Genomic DNA, 20,209 nt, shown 5'->3' on the forward strand with positions numbered 1-20,209 from the left:
GGCCTCAGGTCATGCCATTGGTTTGAGGGGCACAAGGCCAAACTGAGGGGCAACAGCAGCCATGGCCTTCATGGCCTCCATGAAATTCCTGCTCTGCATGCATTTTGTTGTACGTTCATTTTGGGCCGTTTGTCCGTTTCTGAACAGTTTAAAACACACATGCTATAAAACAACACTGGTAAACTGGTTAACAGTTTAGAGCAGAAGTGCGTGCACAACTCCAACTAGTTTCAACAATATTCAACTTCTGGACTCTGCACTAAAAACTGGTTAACAGGAAACTTTATGCCCAACAGCAGAACATTGTCTATAGTGTCCTCTCGGCTATCCTGTCTCTCAGCTCCACTGTATGTCTTTCCTACCTTGTTTCACTCTCAGTTATCATACTTTGTGTCTCTCTCAGCTTTCAGTCTGTCTCCTACACTCACCCTATCAGCTTTCCAACCGTCTCTCTCTCCTAAACTGTCTCCCTCCTACACTCCAGCTTCGTGCTGTATGTCTCTCTTATACACAGTTTCCCTCTCAGTGTCTTTCCTACGCTGTCTCTCTCACTGATTTCTTTAAAAAGAAAGTTCACTTCCTTTTCCCAGATCTGCGAAGGCGTCCAATTGCAGTGGAGAAGTGCAGGGCTGATCTCTGGTACAGGGTACGAGGGGAGTCGGGTGTGGGTGTATTGGTGTGGTTCCCCACTGGAGCATCACAGGTGTGTTCAGTGCAGAGACAGGGGCTAGTCCTAGGACAGACCAAGCGGGAACGGAGGGTCTGGTTGGTAAACAAAGAAAAGTCATAATGATAAAACGTTTAAAAAGCACTGTTTCTCAATGTGATGTTCAAGGACTGCCAGTGTGCCAGTGATCACACTCCCCTGTGCCAATGTTGGCACCCGTGCCTAAGGTGTAGGTGATGTAAGTGTTAAAACAGATACAAATTTAAGACATAAGACTAAAGAGACTATATAGGAGCTTACATTCTCAATTCAACTGCAATAGTAGACCACTAAGAGACAAGACACATGCATGTGTCTGCAAATGTGTGTGTGTGTGTGTGTGTGTGTGTGTGTGTGTGTGTGTGTGCGTGTGCGAGTGCGTGTGTGTGCGTGTGAGTTTGTCGAGCTATTGTGGTGGTTCGTTCAGACACCGCCCGCCAGGTAGGCCCCGCACGTCGGAGAAGCGCACCCTGGATGGGAGAGCGAGGCCCAGCAGAGCAACGCATGCTGTGGGCCAAGTCATTGAAGGGCGTTACCTGCCGGCACACATGCTTCATCAGGCACAAGCATATGCACCTGTGGGCTATTCCAAACACAGGGTGCATAAATAGAAGCCTCGCTCTCTCCGCCAGTCTGTGCTGGGACTCCGACAGGCGAACATGGGCAAACAGGCGGTAAGAAACCACCATACTTCTCCCTCCACCGCATATTTCTGTGTAAAGCGCATTATAGTAATATCCTTTCTACTCATTACTTCTAGGCTGGACCGGGAGCGGACCGACACTGAGGAGTGTGTACCTTTCACTGAGGAGTGTGTACCTTTCACTGAGGAGTGTGTACCTTCCACTGGAGAGTGAGTACTCGGGCGACCTGTGGAGATGGACCTGGAAAAGGACAAAGCAGCCTTACCAACCGGACCCCCAGGGAGCCACCACCCGTCCCGTTTTGTTGAGTAGATCTCACTTCCCTTTAAAACTTACCTTGTATGCGACAATTCTCTGGCCCTAGGTCCCTTAATCCCTGTGTTCATTTTGTTTAGAAGATAGAGAATTAGTCGGATTTAATTGAGAGCGGGCGCCCTACTTTACCTGTCACCTGTAGAGAGAAATACTCACCTATTACCTGTGGGAAAGAGATACTTTACCTGTCACCTATGGAGAAGAATACTCACCTATTACCTGTGGGAAAGAGATACTTTACCTGTCACCTGTAGAGAGGAATACTCACCTATCACCTGTGGGAAAGAAAGACTATGCTAGAGCCATACTCACCTGTTACCTGTGGGAAAGAAAGACTTTGCTAGAACCATACTCACCTATTACCTGTGGAAAGAAGCCCCCCTAATTGACTCTTACCTACCCCTGGCCCCCGAAGAGGAGAGACGGCAGCCCCCGTCCGGGGAAGAACCTACGTTGATCTATTAATGATTATTTGAGTTATACACATTTCTGTTGCATATTCATGCTACGTTGCATCATACTGCTGTTGTGAATTAAGAACTGTTCAATAAATGCCCGAGTTGGCAACACTGTTTACGCTCTCTTGTGTCTGGTTTGGGTTCAGTCACCACACATGGTGTGCAGAATACGGGTACTGAACCTCACCTAGACGCAATATGACAACCACACCGGCTTTAAATGCTCTGTTACAGAGCCAAGCCGAATTACAACAGGCGGTGACTAAACTGATAGAGAAAATCCAAATTGACCAAGACGTTAATCCCACACGACCGCCCGGGGAAGTTTTGACAAAGCTATCCCCCGAAGATGATATTGAAGCGTTCCTGGAGGTGTTCGAGCGCACCGCTGCCCGAGAGCGGTGGCCTGTCCCCGACTGGGGCGGGATCATTGCCCCATTTCTTTCTGGAGAAGCTCAACGTGTGTGCCGTGATCTCCCCCTGGCGGAGGCCCGTGAGTACAGGCGCCTGAAAGCAGCTATTTTAGCTAGTCAAGGTTATAGTATGCCGGCCCGAGCCCAGCGCTTCCATGGTTGGAACATGCAAGCGGCGCTGCCGCCTCGGCCCCAAATAGCCGCTCTCCTCCGCCTAACACACGGCTGGCTGACTACGGCCGGTGACCCGCCACTGATTGAGAGGATTGTCATAGACAAATGTATACGCTCCCTGCCGCCTGATGCCCGCCGCTACGCCTCACAAGTAAGCCCAAGCTCTGTGGAGGCTCTTATTGCGCTCCTAGAGAATCACCAAGTGAGTACAGAGATGATGAAAAGTACAAGGTCGGAGATTCCCAGAGGGACAGGGGAGGTACGTTACAGCCGGGACCGCTCGCGGCCCTCGGCTACTCCCCCGTCTCCCCCTGCTACGAAACGAGCCGCCACAGAGCGGACTGCCCGAAGCCAGCCGCAGATGACACGCCGGTGCTACGTCTGCGGAAAAGGAGATCATATCGCATGGTTCTGTCCGGATCGGGACCGGGATGTATCCATGCCCTCCGCCGCCGCGGCTTCTGACGGCCGGCGCCCCTGTCTGCACTCAGGGAGCCAACAGCCGCGCCACTATAATCTGCCGGTGAAAATCGAAGGGGTGGACACCCGGGCTCTACTAGACTCGGGGAGCGTTGTCACGCTGGTCCACGCTAGCTATGCCGGGCGTTCCACCTCCAGCCGGATGCCGGTCAGCTGTGTACACGGGGATGTACGGTCACGCTGATCCGCGTACAGACAACCAGAGGAGATGTTGATGTGGAGGCTGGCATCGTCCCCAACCTACCGGTCCCCTTGCTCATCGGCACGGACTGTGTGCTGTTTGAAAGACATTGGAACCCGGGCGGCGGTGGCCCGCCTCACCCGCGACGGAGAAGAAGGATCCGGCCGGGTCCCCGGGGGAGAAACCCCTTACCCGCGTGCCCGGTCTTCCGCGCCGAGACGGAGGGTCCACAGACTGAAGCCTCGCCAGACGAGGAGTCGCCAAGAGACGAACCCGAAGCGGACGAGCCGCCCCGGGGCCCCTCATCCGAGGACCCCGAGCCGGTGAGATGGCCCGACTTCCCCGAAGAGGAGGATGAGAGCTCCGTGCTCAGAGGAGACTTTGCCACACAGCAGTGGAGTGACCCGAACTTAGAGAATGCTCGGAAAAACATCAGTGCAGTTGACGGAAAACTATGTGACGGGGTGAGTGAACTAATTTCCCCATATTTCTTTGTACGGAGAGATTTATTATATCGAGGGTGGCAGAATAACACTGGGGTCATTGTAGAACAACTGCTCGTGCCAAAAGACTACGTGACTAGAGTGTTGTACCTGGCCCATACTCACCAGCTGGGGGCACACCTAGGCATTAAAAAAAATAGCGATCGAATTAATGCACAGTTTTATTGGCCGGGAATAAAGCGGGCAGTAGAAGACTTCTGTAAAGGATGCGGTGTTTGCCAGCTCACCGCACCCCGTCCCTTCCAGCGTAATCCACTCATCCCCATGCCGATAATTTCCACTCCGTTCAGCCGTATTGGCATGTACATAGTTGGCCCCCTCCCCAAGTCAGCCCGGGGGCACAAATATATATTAGTCATTGTGGACTATGCAACTCGGTACCCCGAGGCAATACCATTGAGAGCCGCTACAGCCAGAGCAGTGGCGCACGAGCTCTTTATGCTATTTAGCCGAGTTGGAATAGCCGATGCCATTTTATCGGATCAAGGCACCTGCTTCATGTCTCGCGTCATCACTGAACTCTATAAATGGTTAAAAATAGATAAGATAAAGACCTCTAACTTTCACCCGCAATCGGACGGATTAGTTGAACGTTTTAATAAAAGTTTAAAGCAAATGTTAAAGAAATTGATCGATATAGATGGCAAAGATTGGGATCGCTTGATTCCCTTCGTCTTGTTCGCCATACGGGAGGTGCCACAAGTGTCCACGGGGTTTTCCCCCTTTGAGTTACTATACGGAAGGCAGCCACGGGGGTTACTGGACATAGCGAAGGAAACATGGGAAAGCCAGCCATCTCCTCACCGCTCTGTCATTGACCATATTGAACAGTTGCAGGAGAGAGCCAAGAAGGTCTGGCCGCTCGTCCGTGAACACATGGAGCAAGCTCAACGCGCCCAGTGCAAAGTGTACAACAGAGGCGCCACGCTGCGGAGCTTTGAGGTGGGCGAAAAGGTACTAGTGCTCATTCCCACCAGTGAATGCAAATTCCTCGCAAAATGGCAGGGCCCTTATGAAATTGTGGAGAAGCTTGGCCCTGTGAACTACCGGGTGCGCCAAGTAGGGCGGCGGAAAACCATGCAGATATACCATATCAATCTATTGAAAAAGTGGCACGCCGCTCCTCCTGTCGCTCTCCCAGCTTTACTAACCACTCTCTCCTCTCAGAACCCGCCGCCAGTCCCTATTGGAGAGGAACTGTCTCCGGCTCAGGTGCAAGATATACGCGAGCTCCTGAACAGAAATGCAGACCGATTCTCAGAGCTGCCGGGCCGAACCCACGCTATAAAGCACGACATCCAAACCCTTCCGGGGAAAATAGTGCGGCAGCGGCCTTACCGCATCCCGGAGGCCAGGCGGGAAGCCGTGAAAGAGGAGGTAAAAAGCATGCTACAGCTGGGAGTAATAGAGGAATCACACAGTGCCTGGTCAAGCCCCATCGTGCTGGTCCCTAAACCGGACGGCACGATCCGATTCTGTAATGATTTCCGAAAGTTAAATGAGATATCAAATTTTGATGCGTACCCCATGCCCAGGGTAGACGAATTAATTGAGCGGCTAGGCCCCGCTCGATTCGTAAGTACGCTAGATTTGACAAAAGGCTATTGGCAAGTGCCCCTAACAAACGAAACGAAAGAGAAAACGGCCTTTTCTACCCCTGAAGGACTGTTCCAATATACAGTCTTACCCTTTGGCGTGCATGGCGCTCCCGCGACATTTCAGAGACTCATGGACCGAGTGTTAAGGCCTCACCATCTTTATGCAGCAGCATATTTAGATGACATTGTGATCCACAGCAGCACCTGGGAGAATCACCTCCATCACATCGAGGCGGTCCTGGAAGCCCTTCGCAGAGCGGGTCTGACTGCCAACGCCAAGAAATGCCGCATAGGTCTGTATGAGACCGAATATTTGGGTTTCACTATTGGGCGGGGGTGTGTAAAACCCCAGCTACGTAAAGTGGAACGAATACGGGAGTGGCCCAAACCCGTCAACAAGAAGCAGTTAAAGTCATTCTTGGGAATAATGTCTTATTATAATAAGTTCATAAACAATTATGCTACGGTTGCAGCTCCTTTGTACGAGATGACCCGACAAAGTCGGCCCAATGTGCTGCACTGGACAGAGGAGACGGAGGCCGTCTTCCGAGGCCTCAAACTGAAGCTCTGTGATGAGCCGGTCCTAAAAGCCCCCGACTTCGGTAAGAATTTTCTACTCCACACCGACGCCTCGAACACGGGCCTCGGGGCCGTGCTCTCGCAAATCATTGACAACGAAGAGCATCCTGTCACTTTTATTAGCCGAAAGCTCTTAAAGCATGAACTTAATTATGCAACGATAGAGAAAGAAGCTCTTGCCATAAAGTGGTCCATACACCATCTACGCTATTATCTGTGGGGGAGACGTTTTACACTGATAACGGACCACGCACCATTAAAGTGGATGGCTAGAAGTAAAGATACAAATAAGAGAATAACACGTTGGTTTCTGGAGTTGCAGGACTACAACTTCGAAGTGGAGCATAGGCCGGGGAAGGATATCCCCCATGCCGATGCATTGTCCCGGCTCTATGAGGAAGAGCAGCAAGTTTGCGGACCAGCAGCAAACTTAACGGGGGGGATGTGTGGTGGTTCGTTCAGACACCGCCCGCCAGGTAGGCCCCGCACGTCGGAGAAGCGCACCCTGGATGGGAGAGCGAGGCCCAGCAGAGCAACGCATGCTGTGGGCCAAGTCATTGAAGGGCGTTACCTGCCGGCACACATGCTTCATCAGGCACAAGCATATGCACCTGTGGGCTATTCCAAACACAGGGTGCATAAATAGAAGCCTCGCTCTCTCCGCCAGTCTGTGCTGGGACTCCGACAGGCGAACATGGGCAAACAGGCGGTAAGAAACCACCATACTTCTCCCTCCACCGCATATTTCTGTGTAAAGCGCATTATAGTAATATCCTTTCTACTCATTACTTCTAGGCTGGACCGGGAGCGGACCGACACTGAGGAGTGTGTACCTTTCACTGAGGAGTGTGTACCTTTCACTGAGGAGTGTGTACCTTCCATTGGAGAGTGAGTACTCGGGCGACCTGTGGAGATGGACCTGGAAAAGGACAAAGCAGCCTTACCAACCGGACCCCCAGGGAGCCACCACCCGTCCCGTTTTGTTGAGTAGATCTCACTTCCCTTTAAAACTTACCTTGTATCCGACAATTCTCTGGCCCTAGGTCCCTTAATCCCCGTGTTCATTTTGTTTAGAAGATAGAGAATTAGTCGGATTTAATTGAGAGCGGGCGCCCTACTTTACCTGTCACCTGTAGAGAGAAATACTCACCTATTACCTGTGGGAAAGAGATACTTTACCTGTCACCTATGGAGAAGAATACTCACCTATTACCTGTGGGAAAGAGATACTTTACCTGTCACCTGTTGAGAGGAATACTCACCTATCACCTGTGGGAAAGAAAGACTATCTAGCATACTCACCTGTTACCTGTGGGAAAGAAAGACTTTGCTAGAACCATACTCACCTATTACCTGTGGAAAGAAGCCCCCCTAATTGACTCTTACCTACCCCTGGCCCCCGAAGAGGAGAGACGGCAGCCCCCGTCCGGGGAAGAACCTACGTTGATCTATTAATGATTATTTGAGTTATACACATTTCTGTTGCATATTCATGCTACGTTGCATCATACTGCTGTTGTGAATTAAGAACTGTTCAATAAATGCCCGAGTTGGCAACACTGTTTACGCTCTCTTGTGTCTGGTTTGGGTTCAGTCACCACACTATACTTATGGGGACTAAACGCATGTTCACACAGTCACCTGCAGGGGACCTCTGACAGTGTGGGGACAAGATAGTAGCTCCCCACAACAGTTAGGTTTAGGGGTTAGGGTAAGGCCACAGGACTTGCATAAAAATGAATGGAAGTCTATGTAATGTCCTTACAAGTGAATATATATTATATAGTGTGTGTGTGTGTGTGTGTGTGTGTGTGTGTGTGTGTGTGTGTGTGTGTGTGTGTGTGTGTGTGTGTGTGTGTGTGTGTGTGTGAGAGATTGTCTAGCTATACTTATGGGGACTAAATGCATGTTCACACAGTCACCTGCAGGGGACCTCTGACAGTGTGGGGACAAAATAATAGGTCCCCACAACGGTTAGGTTTAGGGTTAGGGTTAGGGGTTAGGTTTAGGGATAGAGGTTAGGGTAAGGCCACAGGACTTGCATAAAAATGAATGGAAGTCTATGTAATGTCCTTACAAGTGAATATATATATAGTGTGTGTGTGTGTGTGTGTGTGTGTGTGTGTGTGTGTGTGTGTGTGTGTGTGTGTGTGTGTGTGTGTGTGTGTGTGTGTGTGTGTGTGTGTGTGTGTGTGTGTGGTGAGTAATAGGGGTGGAATACAAACCCCAGCTATGGGGAAGGGCCCTGCATCACCCACCTGAGTGTCCCCGCCATTGAGGCCGTCTAGGTGGGCCCGGAATGTAGATATCTGTTGTTCCAAGGAGAAAAATCTCTCCTGGACCTTGTCAAACTGAGAGAGAGAGAGAGAGAGAGAGAGATAGAGAGAGAGAGAGAGAAAGAAAGAGAGAGGGGTTTGAGCTCCCATGAACAACATGTCTGTTTGTTTAGCACAGTTGTTCTCAAACCTTTCAATTTCAAGGACCCCTGAGAGTGTACAAATGGAGCCATAAAGCCCAAAACACACCAATGATTCACCATGCAACTCCTCGTAACCAAATGGTTGCATGCAACTACTTGCAACCATTATCCCCAATGGCAGTTGCAAGGAGTTACATTGGTGTGGAGTGTCCTTAAAATTGTTTTGTTGCAAGCAGTTGCGACTAGTTGCATTGGTGTGGTTTGGTTCCATTTGTATACTCTCAAGGCCAGACCATACTAATGCAACTCCTTGCAACTAGTAGTCACAACTACTTACAACAAAACAGTTTTAAGGTAAACCGCACCAATGCAACTCCTTGCAACTGCCATTGGGATAATTGTTACAAGTAGTTGCAAGTAGCTGCATGTTGCAAGGAGTTGCATGGCAAATCATTGGTGTGGAGAGGGCTTTAAGGGTACACTTGGAACCCCCTCAAGGAGCGCTGATGATCCATGAAACCCACTTTGAGAACCACTGGTGGGTGGGGTGTAATGTACCTGCTCAATGTTGGACTGCAGCAGCAACTCAGGCCAGACGGATTCTGCACTAACAGCGCTAACACGGTGTCTGGTATGTGTGTGGCTCCAGGTCAGCTGCTGTGAAACAGACAAGAGGACTCGGTGTGAACACAGCCAAAACAAAACACAACACAGTACCATTATTATGAACACGAACATGCCGAATAGAACCTTTCAGTCTGCATTCTGTTTTGCTTTGATTTGTATGTCTTTACTGCTGCTGTATCTGTAGCTACTGAAATTAGTACCCATTTAAATTACTTACTTGCAGAAGTTGTGTGCTGCTCTCTAACTGTGTCTGGCAGTGATGCAGTCTGCTCCGGTACTCTTTCAGCACTGTGGACAAATTCTGCTCCAGACAGTACAAAGTATTATGAACCTTAGCATGCCAGTCATTGGGAAATATAGTAACACCATGACACATGATAATCGAGCCCCCAAAATGTATCAAACAATGAACCAAAACCCATGGCATGTTTGAAAGTCTTTGAATGAGCCTTACCTTTAAAACCACTTAAGCATTTTTACAAACCAATGTTAATACTTTGCACAATATGTATAATAAAGCAATAAGCCACAAGAGGCGAGTGGTTACCGGGGCAGTATACACCGGCTGAGAGGCGTTGGGAAACACGAGGCGCAGCCGAGTGTTTCCGACCCTCTCAGCCGGTGTATACTCCCCCGGTAACCACAAGCCTCGCGTGGCTTATTGCTTTTCTAAAACGGTCACAATATTGCAACATGAATATCATAGCATTGCATTATTTAAAGAAAAAAGTACACTTCTCCGCCACCAGGAAGAGACATATCCTTGCGTTTACCAGGAGCAGTGTTGCCAGACGTACGATAATTATCGTATTTGTACGATAATTTGACCCTCTGTACGATGTACGATCAATAATTCCAAAAATGCCCAAATGTACGATAATTTCGGCATATCATCAAAAAGAGCGTGAATTCACTATTTTCCCTGGCTGCTGATCTGGGATCTGGTTTGGCTTCTCAAAATAAGCCAGGAAATCAGTCAATCTGACCCTAGATCTGCATTAAAAACACTGGTTGCATCTTTCCAGACCAGTTTCAGGCTTTTATTTGTGTAAGCTCCAAGAAGTTGCCTGCCTCCACACAGCAAATCTGATGCGTTTTTGTCACGCAGGAGTCTAAAACGAGGTTGTTTCTTACACTAAAGACGCATTTTTTGGTGAAATTACGTTTTTACGCGAGTGATTTCTCTTTTTTGGCCGTGTACGATAGTTTCATGTCAAATACGATAATTCTGAGCCTCCGGTACGATAATTCAACATTTCCCATCTGGTAACACTGACCAGGAGGAACGGGACTTACGGAAGCCAGTGTGTGTTTACAAAGTCACGTCATTCTTTTTGCAAAAAACAAATAGGGAAACAACACTTGTGTTAGATCAGTCTCATGTTAAGAACCATATTCGATCCATAAACATGTTTATTTTCATCCAGATTTAGCTGCTATGTATCACATAAAAAACGCTAGCATAGCAACCTAAGCTAAACAGCCGAGTGGTGCCTGGAGAATAGAGGGCGCTTGTTGCCTTTACAAGCCCCGCCCGGAGCCATTCAGTCACTGTCCTATGCATGCGGGCGGTGCTTAGAAGCACCCGCACGGCAGGATTTGAGAGGAAATCAAACGCTCGCTCCTCTAGTTCAGCCTCACGGCACAGTGGAAAGAAATAACGCACCTGGCTTTGATATAAACTGATTCAAGGTATGGGTTACAGTCTCAGGTATACCATGGCACCCAGCCAATCAGAATCAAGGAATGGAACTAGCCGTTTTAGAAACTAAATTATAAAATGCTTTCCAAAAGACGTAGGCTATATTGAAACTGAATGTAAAGGTGAAACAAAATCAATAATAATAAATTATTATCGCCCATCAAACCATCCTCAACCTGTTACTTCTCAACACATCCTTACCTCAGTCTCCATCTTGGCTGTGGACAGATCTCGGTGGCCCTGGCTCCACTCCTTGGTGAGGGTGACCCCAGTGTGTAGTTCTTCCAACTGAGCCCAGAGGTGTTCCAGTCCACCTAGCATAGCCTTCACATGGGCCTCCAGTTCCCCTTGTGCCAGGAGAAGACTGCGCAGTGACCTCGTCCTGTCAGAAGAAGTGTTGGACACATGGACACTGGCTGTTTTAATCACGAGTGCTGCAAATTGAATCCTGAAGCTATGTTTCATATATTGTCAGTATTTATTATGTATATATTTTTGCATTTAATGCTGTATTTCAGATAGGGCAGATAGAGAAACGGGAATCAGATTCAAACTTGGGTCCTTGCTCACAAGGAGCATGGTCTGTGCACTAATTGGTTGAGCTACCAGGCACCTATATTGACAGTATCTGTTGGACAAAACTAAAAGATTACACATATACTAACGTATGTGTTATATCATGTTACATTGTTAATGTATGGTGAATACTAGAGAGTAGTCTTCATGCATGCTCACCTCTGCTGTAGGTAAACACTGGTGTGCTTCACCTTGTCTATCAGTATGGGGTCCTGGTGATTCACACCATCTGGCTGTGTCTCTGACAGAACATCAGCCCTCTGAAGTGCAGATGACACTGCCTGTTGAGGGAGTCGTACTTTGACAGCATAAAGATTTTGAAAGTGCAATTTGTAAAAACAAGCCGTTTGTAAGATGAAATAAGATAGTTTCAGCTTCACCCAGCTGATGTCTGCTACGATGGTCATGACGAGTGCAGGAGGGGGTTGTTAAATGTCAGTCTGACAGTTAAGCTGGTTGCAATGCACACTGCTGCGTTTTTTCGTTGCGAAATGTGTTTTTCAGGGCAAGGAGAGAGATAGAGAGAGCAAGGGACCCTTTGGTCCGAAGATTTATACGAAACGGGCGGCAAGTGTGCAAACGTAACTGACATAACGTGAGGTTGATTTCTTTATTTACGTGCTCCGAAATTTGCTCTTATATTCGTCCAAAAAAACGCAGCAGTGTGCAATGACCTTTAGTCTGACAAAAGTCTGATCTCACTTGGGGACAGCCTACTGATCACTACCACCAAGTTTAACATAAATCTGCTCATTGGTTCTAGATTTTGACAGTGGCCTTTACCGTGACCTTGATCTTTGACCTTTTACCCACACATAGCTGTGGGCAGATATTTTAACAGGAAACCGAGATAAATAATCTGTGCTAACGGCTTAAACCCTATATACTGTACTTTCTCATACCACAAATAGCCAAACATTTTGAAAAATGACCGTATTTGCCCAAAATAGGGACGCCATTTTGAAATGAGTTAACACACAACAGTGAGATAGACAACATAAGACTGTAAAGCTTTACCCTGTCCAGATATTTTTAATTGCTTCTCATTTGTATTATTTAGTCATGATTCTGACTGCATGACAGATTATTGTGGAGCCTAACCTCGTAGAGATGATGACATTTCTTGTTCTTGTTAGGCACCCCATGTTAGGCAGGTGGTCTGCTGGTAACTACTATAGAAATATAGCAAATATAACACTATCGAATTTTCCAGCACATTTCAAGCACATTCCTGCAACTAGACAAATATTGTTCCTTCGAAACAATTGTGGGCTCGCTTCAAGCCAGAAAACAATGGCTATAAAATCACAAAATGTCAAGATCGCAGGCAGTGCTCACTTTGACGTTACTGACGTCAAAGATTGGTCCATTTTGTTCCAAAAAATTGTTATGCAAAAGTTGACCCGCTGGTGGCGCTATAACAGGCCAATGTGAGAAGGGTGGTATCTGTTCCTTGACCTATTGGGAATGTGCTTGCAAGATTTCACGCACATTGCAGGCTGTGTTCATGATTTGAGGTGTTTTTGGCTTTGGCCACTTTATCGCTGCTTGCAGCTATATTTATTATTATAATATTTTTGTGTGTGTGTGTGTGTGTGTGTGCACTTCATAGGCATATTAGATAAAGGTCCTTAGATAGTGTGTAGAATGTTTCATGCAAATTGCTAAAGAAATCCTAACAGGTTTAAGCGTTTCACAAACTGCTCAAAATGATATAGCGCCCCCGTTTGGCCAATTGGGGTAAGATTGGTTTTAGTGATATTTGGACTAACACTCTACATCTTTGCCAAATGCCATGAACATGTTACTTTGCATGTATGATTTAGAGGCAGAAGAATAATTTGCATAAAACTGCAATATTCATTGAATTTATTAAAAAAGCATGTTTCAATTTTAAAGAAATCCGATCTGACAGATCTTTAGAGATTGGTCCAAAGTTCACGTAAAAAAAGTTTTGTGCACGTGGAGCGAAAATTCCATTTTGAGCAGTTTTACAAACTGCTCAAAATGGCGGAAAATTTAAGGGCGGAGCTTACTTAACAACGACACAGATGTCTTCCGCTTGAGTCAAAGCACGCGTGTAACAAGTTGCATGTCTTCAAACAAAACGAGTCATGACTTATGCCCGTTTGAAGTTTGAATTTTCAAACGCTTCGTATAGCGCCCCCCTTTGGCCGATTGGAATAAAATTGGTTTCGGTGATACTTTGACTAACCCTCCACATCTTTGCCAAATGCCATGAACGTGTAACTTTGCATGTATGATTTAGAGGCCGAAGAATAATTTCCATAAAACCGCAATATTGATTGAATTATTAAAAAATTATATTTCACTTTAAAAGAAATCCGCCGAGATAAATCTGACCGTATTGGTCCAAAGTTCATGTGAAAAAAGTTTTGTGCGCGTAACGAAAAAAACCCAGGAGGAGATAGATTTTTACTGTTTTTCATATTATTCCGAATTGTGGGAGACCTAAAGGTCAGAGGTCAAAAGTTAGAGGGTAAAAGTTGTTCGGCATGAGGAGACGCATACATGTATACAGGTTTCATGGCTGTACCTAAAACACAGCATGAGCTATCCCTGTTCAAAGTTCGCACTTTCGAAGGCTTCCTACAGCGCCACCATTTGGCCGATTGCTGTATAAAATAATAGCACACTTCGCCACTGTAAGCTGAACACATTGATGTTTTTATTTTCATTTTCTCACTAAGTATGTAGGAGTAGAAAGGAACCGAAGTTCCCGTCTACAGTATGCATGATATGACTGATAGATAAATAATGACAACATCTAAAGTGTGCTCGCCTTTATAGGCGAGCCCACAATTACAAATAAAACTCTGAAATTCAAACGATAACGACAAGTATTTCCACTTTTCCAGCATCTCACCTCCAGCCTAGAGAGAAGAGCCTGAATGTGTTCTAAAGTGGGGTCCAACAGGGTCTCCTGTAGAACACACAGCAGCAGACTGTCTGTCAGGGCATGGGCCAGGGGAACAGGCTGCTCTGAGCTGCCTCTTTGTCTGGAGAGCCTACAGAAACAAGAAGATACATTGAAATACATTCTTTAGTATATGTGTATATATATAGTGTATGTACTCGATAGATTGCCAGTCTGAAACTCTAGTAGCGCTCTACCTTTTCTGGTAGAATGCCCTGAGGGGAGACTTTTTCCTTCTAGATATATGTGTGTGTATGTGTGTATATAATATAATATAATATAATCTATCTATAAATGCGAGAAGTCTCTGCGTGTCTGCGTGTATGTAATCCGCGTATCTCGAGAACCGTTCGTCCCACCGGCTTCAGATTCGGCACGCGCGTTCCCCGCCGCGGCACGGAGTGCAGTGCCGGGTCTCGACCCGACCCGACGCGCGGTTTTCCCGAACCGGCGCGAAACGTTCGGAATCTCCTTATGCGGGGTTGATTGTTGACATCAGGCTGTTCCGGAGGAAATCGGCGAAAGCTCTGACTCATTGTGACATCACTTCATAAAAGGCTCTGACATCACGTACGCCACATGAGTCAACAAAAAATCTCTGTGAGTGTGTATGTATGTATGTAATCCGCGTATCTCGAGAACCGTTCGTCCCACGGGCACGCGCGTTCTCCATATATGGGCATAAAATGAATGCCCCCATATATGGGCATAAAATGGATTGCAGACAGACAGATACAGATATCTCCATATATGGACATAAATGGACAGAGGCAAACAGATGGTCAAAGATCTCCATATATGGGCATAAAATGGACGCAGACAGACAGATACAGATATCTCCATATATGGGCATAAATGGACACAGGCAAACAGATGTTCAAAACGGGTCCTATGACAACAGGTATAATGAGGTTTGCATTAAAGGGGGAACCGGCACTGTGTCTGCAACACAGTTGGAGGAGGCACAGACAGATACTCCATATATGGGCATAAAATGGACGCAGATAGACAGATATCTCCATATATGGGCATAAAATGGACCCAGAACTATAACTGCAGTGATCTCCATATATGGACATAAAATGGACGCCGACAGACAGATACAGATATCTCCATATATGGGCATAAATGGACACAGGCAGACAGATGGTCAAAACGGGTCCTATGAAAACAGGTATAATGGGGTTTGCATTAAAGGGCGGGGCATTCGTTCCCTATTTACATTGTTCCGAGTTGGCCAGGTCGCCGACTAGACGCTGGGCCGCCCGAATAATATAATATAATATAATATAATATAATATAATATAATATAATATCATATAATATAATATATTGTCTCGTCAAGGTCCAATCAGATTATACATATTGGCTGTTGTAGATTGGCTGTTTAATGTTGATCTAACGTGGGCCTGGTCCCCTCGTGGGACATATGACATCATGGAAATGGTTAAATGACAACTCAATCCAGCCGTGGCTTCAGTGATGTAGATAACATCATAGTAGACTCTGAAGTTTACCAGTAAGACTCCCTAATCGGGAGATAAGCGACCATCAGGTCGCATGTATGTTGTCTGCAAAAAGCAACCTCATGGTGGCGCTAGAAGAGGGGCATGTGAGAAATCAGGGGCAGAGGTTGTGGTTTGGCAGCCAAGGAGTGTGTGGCAAAGTTTGGCATGGATCGGGGCATTGAATATCATATTTATATTACTTTGTCATGACAATGGATTTTTGTGATAAATTGTGTTGAACATTTCCCCCAAATAATTAACTATAGCAAAGCCGGGGCGGGAAGTCATTTTGACACAAGCTCTTCTAGTGTATATGGATACTTGATGTTCTCACCATGAGTACTGCTGGTAACTGGTGTGTTCTTCTGTCATAGCCTCTCGCCAAATCCTTTGATGGGGCTCCACCTTCATTTACAAACACAAGCATTGAATAATAGACACACTTTAAGTCACTGCTGCTTTTGTAGGTTTGCACAGTGGACAAAGACTGTAAAGAAAGAATACATCTAGGGTGTGACACATTATACACCACATTTGGAACAAGGACACACTGGTGCACACTTTAGTATTACTTTAGGTTAACCCATGCCAAACGTGACAGGGTTTAATGAGATTGCAGTAAAAAGGCAACAGAGTTAGCCAAGTGGTCCATAGGGCAGGAGCCTATATCCTGTTTCTGCAGCTTGATGTACATCCCCCAGCCATGATGTATGTGTACGGTAGTACACCCCCTGGACATGATACTAGTATGTCGCAGGGACCATCCCCCAATTCAGGCCTTGATGCTGAGTGCCAAGCAGCAAAGCAGGGAAGCATTTGGGTCCCATTTTGATAGTCTTTGGTAAGATGATAGGTTAGTAGTACCATGATGTCATCGGAATAGAATAACAATGGATAAACAGTAGTTATATTGTACTTTTTACTTTAATGACATCACACCATGAGGCTGGACTCACCTCTCTGTTTCTAAACCTCAGGCAGCACCTCAAGGCAAGGACACAAATCCACAGGCCAGTACACAGCATGCAAACCAGCAGCAGCCTCCAGAACACCTGTACTGGGCTGAGAGACGGGTGCAACGGTGCCTTTACTTGGCACATAGACCACACGATGCCTACCAAAGCTAAACTGTACGAGCCATGCCAATGGAGACCTGCCCTCGGAGTGTGGGAGTTGTGTTTCAGCCGGTAAGTTGCTGAGAGCCAGTCTGACCTGCAGAAACAGAAAGATGAGGTGACAGAGAGAAACAATGACAATTACTGATGTTATTTAGTTACAATAAAAATAGGCTAAACAATATTGGTGAATAATTGTTAATTGTTGTTATACCGTCCGAGCCACAAATTACACATAGTTCTAATAAGAATATCAAGAAAAAGGTGAAGGAAAAATAAGAAAACAACAAAAATGATAAACAAACTGGACAAATACATGATACAAATAAAGACTATTCCACAAATGGCAGTCTGATATGTTATATGTATTAATTTAATCTGTTCAACTAATTGACATAATCAATACACAGATATCACAGTCAGGTTAAGTGTGAGATAGTAGCATCTGTGCAGTGCTTAATTTGTCAATGAATAAGTGCTGGATTCCGGGATGCGCGTGCGCCAATTTACAGGGTTTCTTTTTCTTTCTTTTTAATATTCTTTTTTTTTAATCTTTTTGACCTACATTTACGCACCCAGTATAACATTAGAAGCAACATTGGGCACATACAATCTATCAATTTGGAATGATCAATCTGAATAACTGGCATATTAAAAAATATATTTTTAGTGTTATCAAACTTCTATGACACCATGTAGGCCTATGTGTGTATAAAGCTTACAGTCTATTGTGTGATGGAACTTGTTCACCCACAAATTAAGCACTGCCTGTGTGGATGGGAACTGTGGTGATGCTGACAGCAATGATGCTACTAGCAAAGTAGTAAAACCTAGTGCTCTGCGGGGATTGGAGCACAGTTGCACTCAAATGATACTTCTTACAGCCTGTGCTGATAATTCTTAATTCAGGCAACAAGAAACCTAGTGCCAACTCAAAAGCTGATTAAGATAAAACACCAGTACATACCTCTGCGTTTCTTTAGAATTCAGCTCTCTCTCCCGGTCCTCCTTCCTTCTGTCCATGCGCACATAAGGCCTCTATCTCCTGTCTGTTTCCCTCTATGACCTCGATAGAAAGGTCAGTCGAGGCATTGGAGGCTACTGAAACATGGACACCCCGGGCCGGGAACAACTCTCAGGTGGCGATTTACTTCCAACTGAAACATGTTCATTGGGTGTGTGAATTAGCCAAATGAGAAAACCTGCCTGTTTAACCGGTTCTCTCAGTCCATTTTAATTTATGTAGGAGGTAGATTTTTGCTTTTGTCTTCCCACATTCCTCGAAAGCAGAAAGGTGTTAACACACTGGTGGTAATTGTGTGCATACCCGACCCACCCAGTTCCAACAGGGCGTATAAACCAAGCAGAGAACCTTACTTTACAGAAGGCATTACTGTTCTGCATGACTCATTCCCATCACACAAGGGCCACGCATAGACTTTTGGGAGGGAAGGCCCCCCAAAAAAAGAAAAGAAAAAAAGCTCTGAACACAAAACTGCAATACACAATGTAAATGTTGAATATACCATGGCATTAGATTGAAGCAAACCCACCAACCAACCTCTTATGTTTTGTTGGTGTAGAACAAGTTACTGCCCCTAGATGGTGATCTCTCTAAGTTGTTATAACATGGTTTAAAAGGCAGTAAATAGGTCCCTGGTGGCTCAGCCAGTTAGTACACAGACTATGCTGCTCCTTATGATCTGTGTTGAACCAATCTATTTTTATCCCATGATTTTGTAACCCATTTTTCACCTGGTGCCAATTGCCTATAATAATAATCTTTATTTGTCACATATTTGCTATGATTCGAAATGTGTTCTCTGCCTTTGACCCATCTCTTGGAGCGTTGAGCTGCAGCCATTCCGTGCTCAGAAATCAGTAGTGGTGATCAACCCCCCCCCCCCCCCCCCCCCCCCCCCCCCCAATACAACCCTTAATGCGCCTTTAACATGGTCTACCAATGATGTCTTTAGTATGACCCAACTGCCAACCACGGATTGAACCACGACCTCCCAGTCTCAGGGCGGACACTATAACCACAAGGTCACTGAGCCTAAACTGTAATGCTGGGCGCTACTCTCCCTCAGTCCTAGTGTGAATGAGCCCTTAATCCTTGTTTATAATTTTTTTCTTTTGTTTTTAGTTTGGGTTGTTAAGTTGTTAAGATCATATTAACACATATTTAAGTAATTGATTAATCAAAATGCCAATCAATCACGGCAAGTCTGATTAATATGAAACTGAGCAGGCCTTGTGTTCATTACTGGAGCTTAGTCAGCTTACATAGTCAATGCAACTGGAAATCAATAAAAAGCTTGGTAGCTTTCTTTTTTTAAGCATAAACCAGAGTAAAGGCTGACCTGCATTCTGTGTCAAGGCAGGTTGCCCCCAAAGGCCCTTCTTCCTGTTTGGTTCTGATGAGGAGCTGCTGCCCTCTAGAGGACAAGAGGTGTAATGTCGGCCTGATCAGCTGTAGACATACTGCCTCTACAATAACAGTAACATTAAAGGAGGCATAAGTGATATTTTTGTCAATATGCATTGAGCTTCCTGCATGCAGTACCTCTTGTCCACCATTAGTGGTCATGCCCCGGCCACAGGATCTACCTGTAAGCAATACTACATTCTTCTCTGTAGAAGAGCAGGGAGACCACCTCCTTCCATCACAGTTGTGTTAGTTACATTGTAACAAAGGTAGCTTCATAAACAGAATAGGCTACATTTTCAGGGTGGGTTGCACATTTTCAACCAGTCAGGACTCAGGAGACAATGCCCATTTATCAGCTTCAAATTCATATTGTTCCAGTTCCAATTTTGTCTGCTCATTTCTTTGTATCATCACTTCGAATTTCACTCGTTTATCTGGGATGGGTTCCCACACTTGATAATAATAATAATAGTTACCTACTCCTCCCGCGAGGGAAATTCAGATATCGCAGCCCAACCCAGCTGCTTTTTTAATCAGCTTTAACCCAACTGAACTCAACCCAGTGATGCCCACAAGGAGCGCAAGGGGGAAGGGGAGCAGTGGTAGCTGGAGCGGGGAATCGTACCTGCGACCTCTGGGGCCTCCAGAGTCCTAGGTGTGGACACTAACCACTCAGCCACCACTACTCTATTTGGATAAAGTTGGTATCTTGATCTGAAGATGAATTTCTCTCTTCATTAAAGAGCTGGAGAGACAGGTTACATCATCAGAAGAATATATTTAACACTTATTTTAACAAAATGAATATCACTAACCCTACCTTTAACATGGTCTACCAATGA

Source organism: Nannobrachium achirus (assembly GCF_963921795.1).
Source record: "Nannobrachium achirus genome assembly, chromosome: 8".
NCBI classification, from domain to species: Eukaryota; Metazoa; Chordata; class Actinopteri; order Myctophiformes; family Myctophidae; genus Nannobrachium; species Nannobrachium achirus.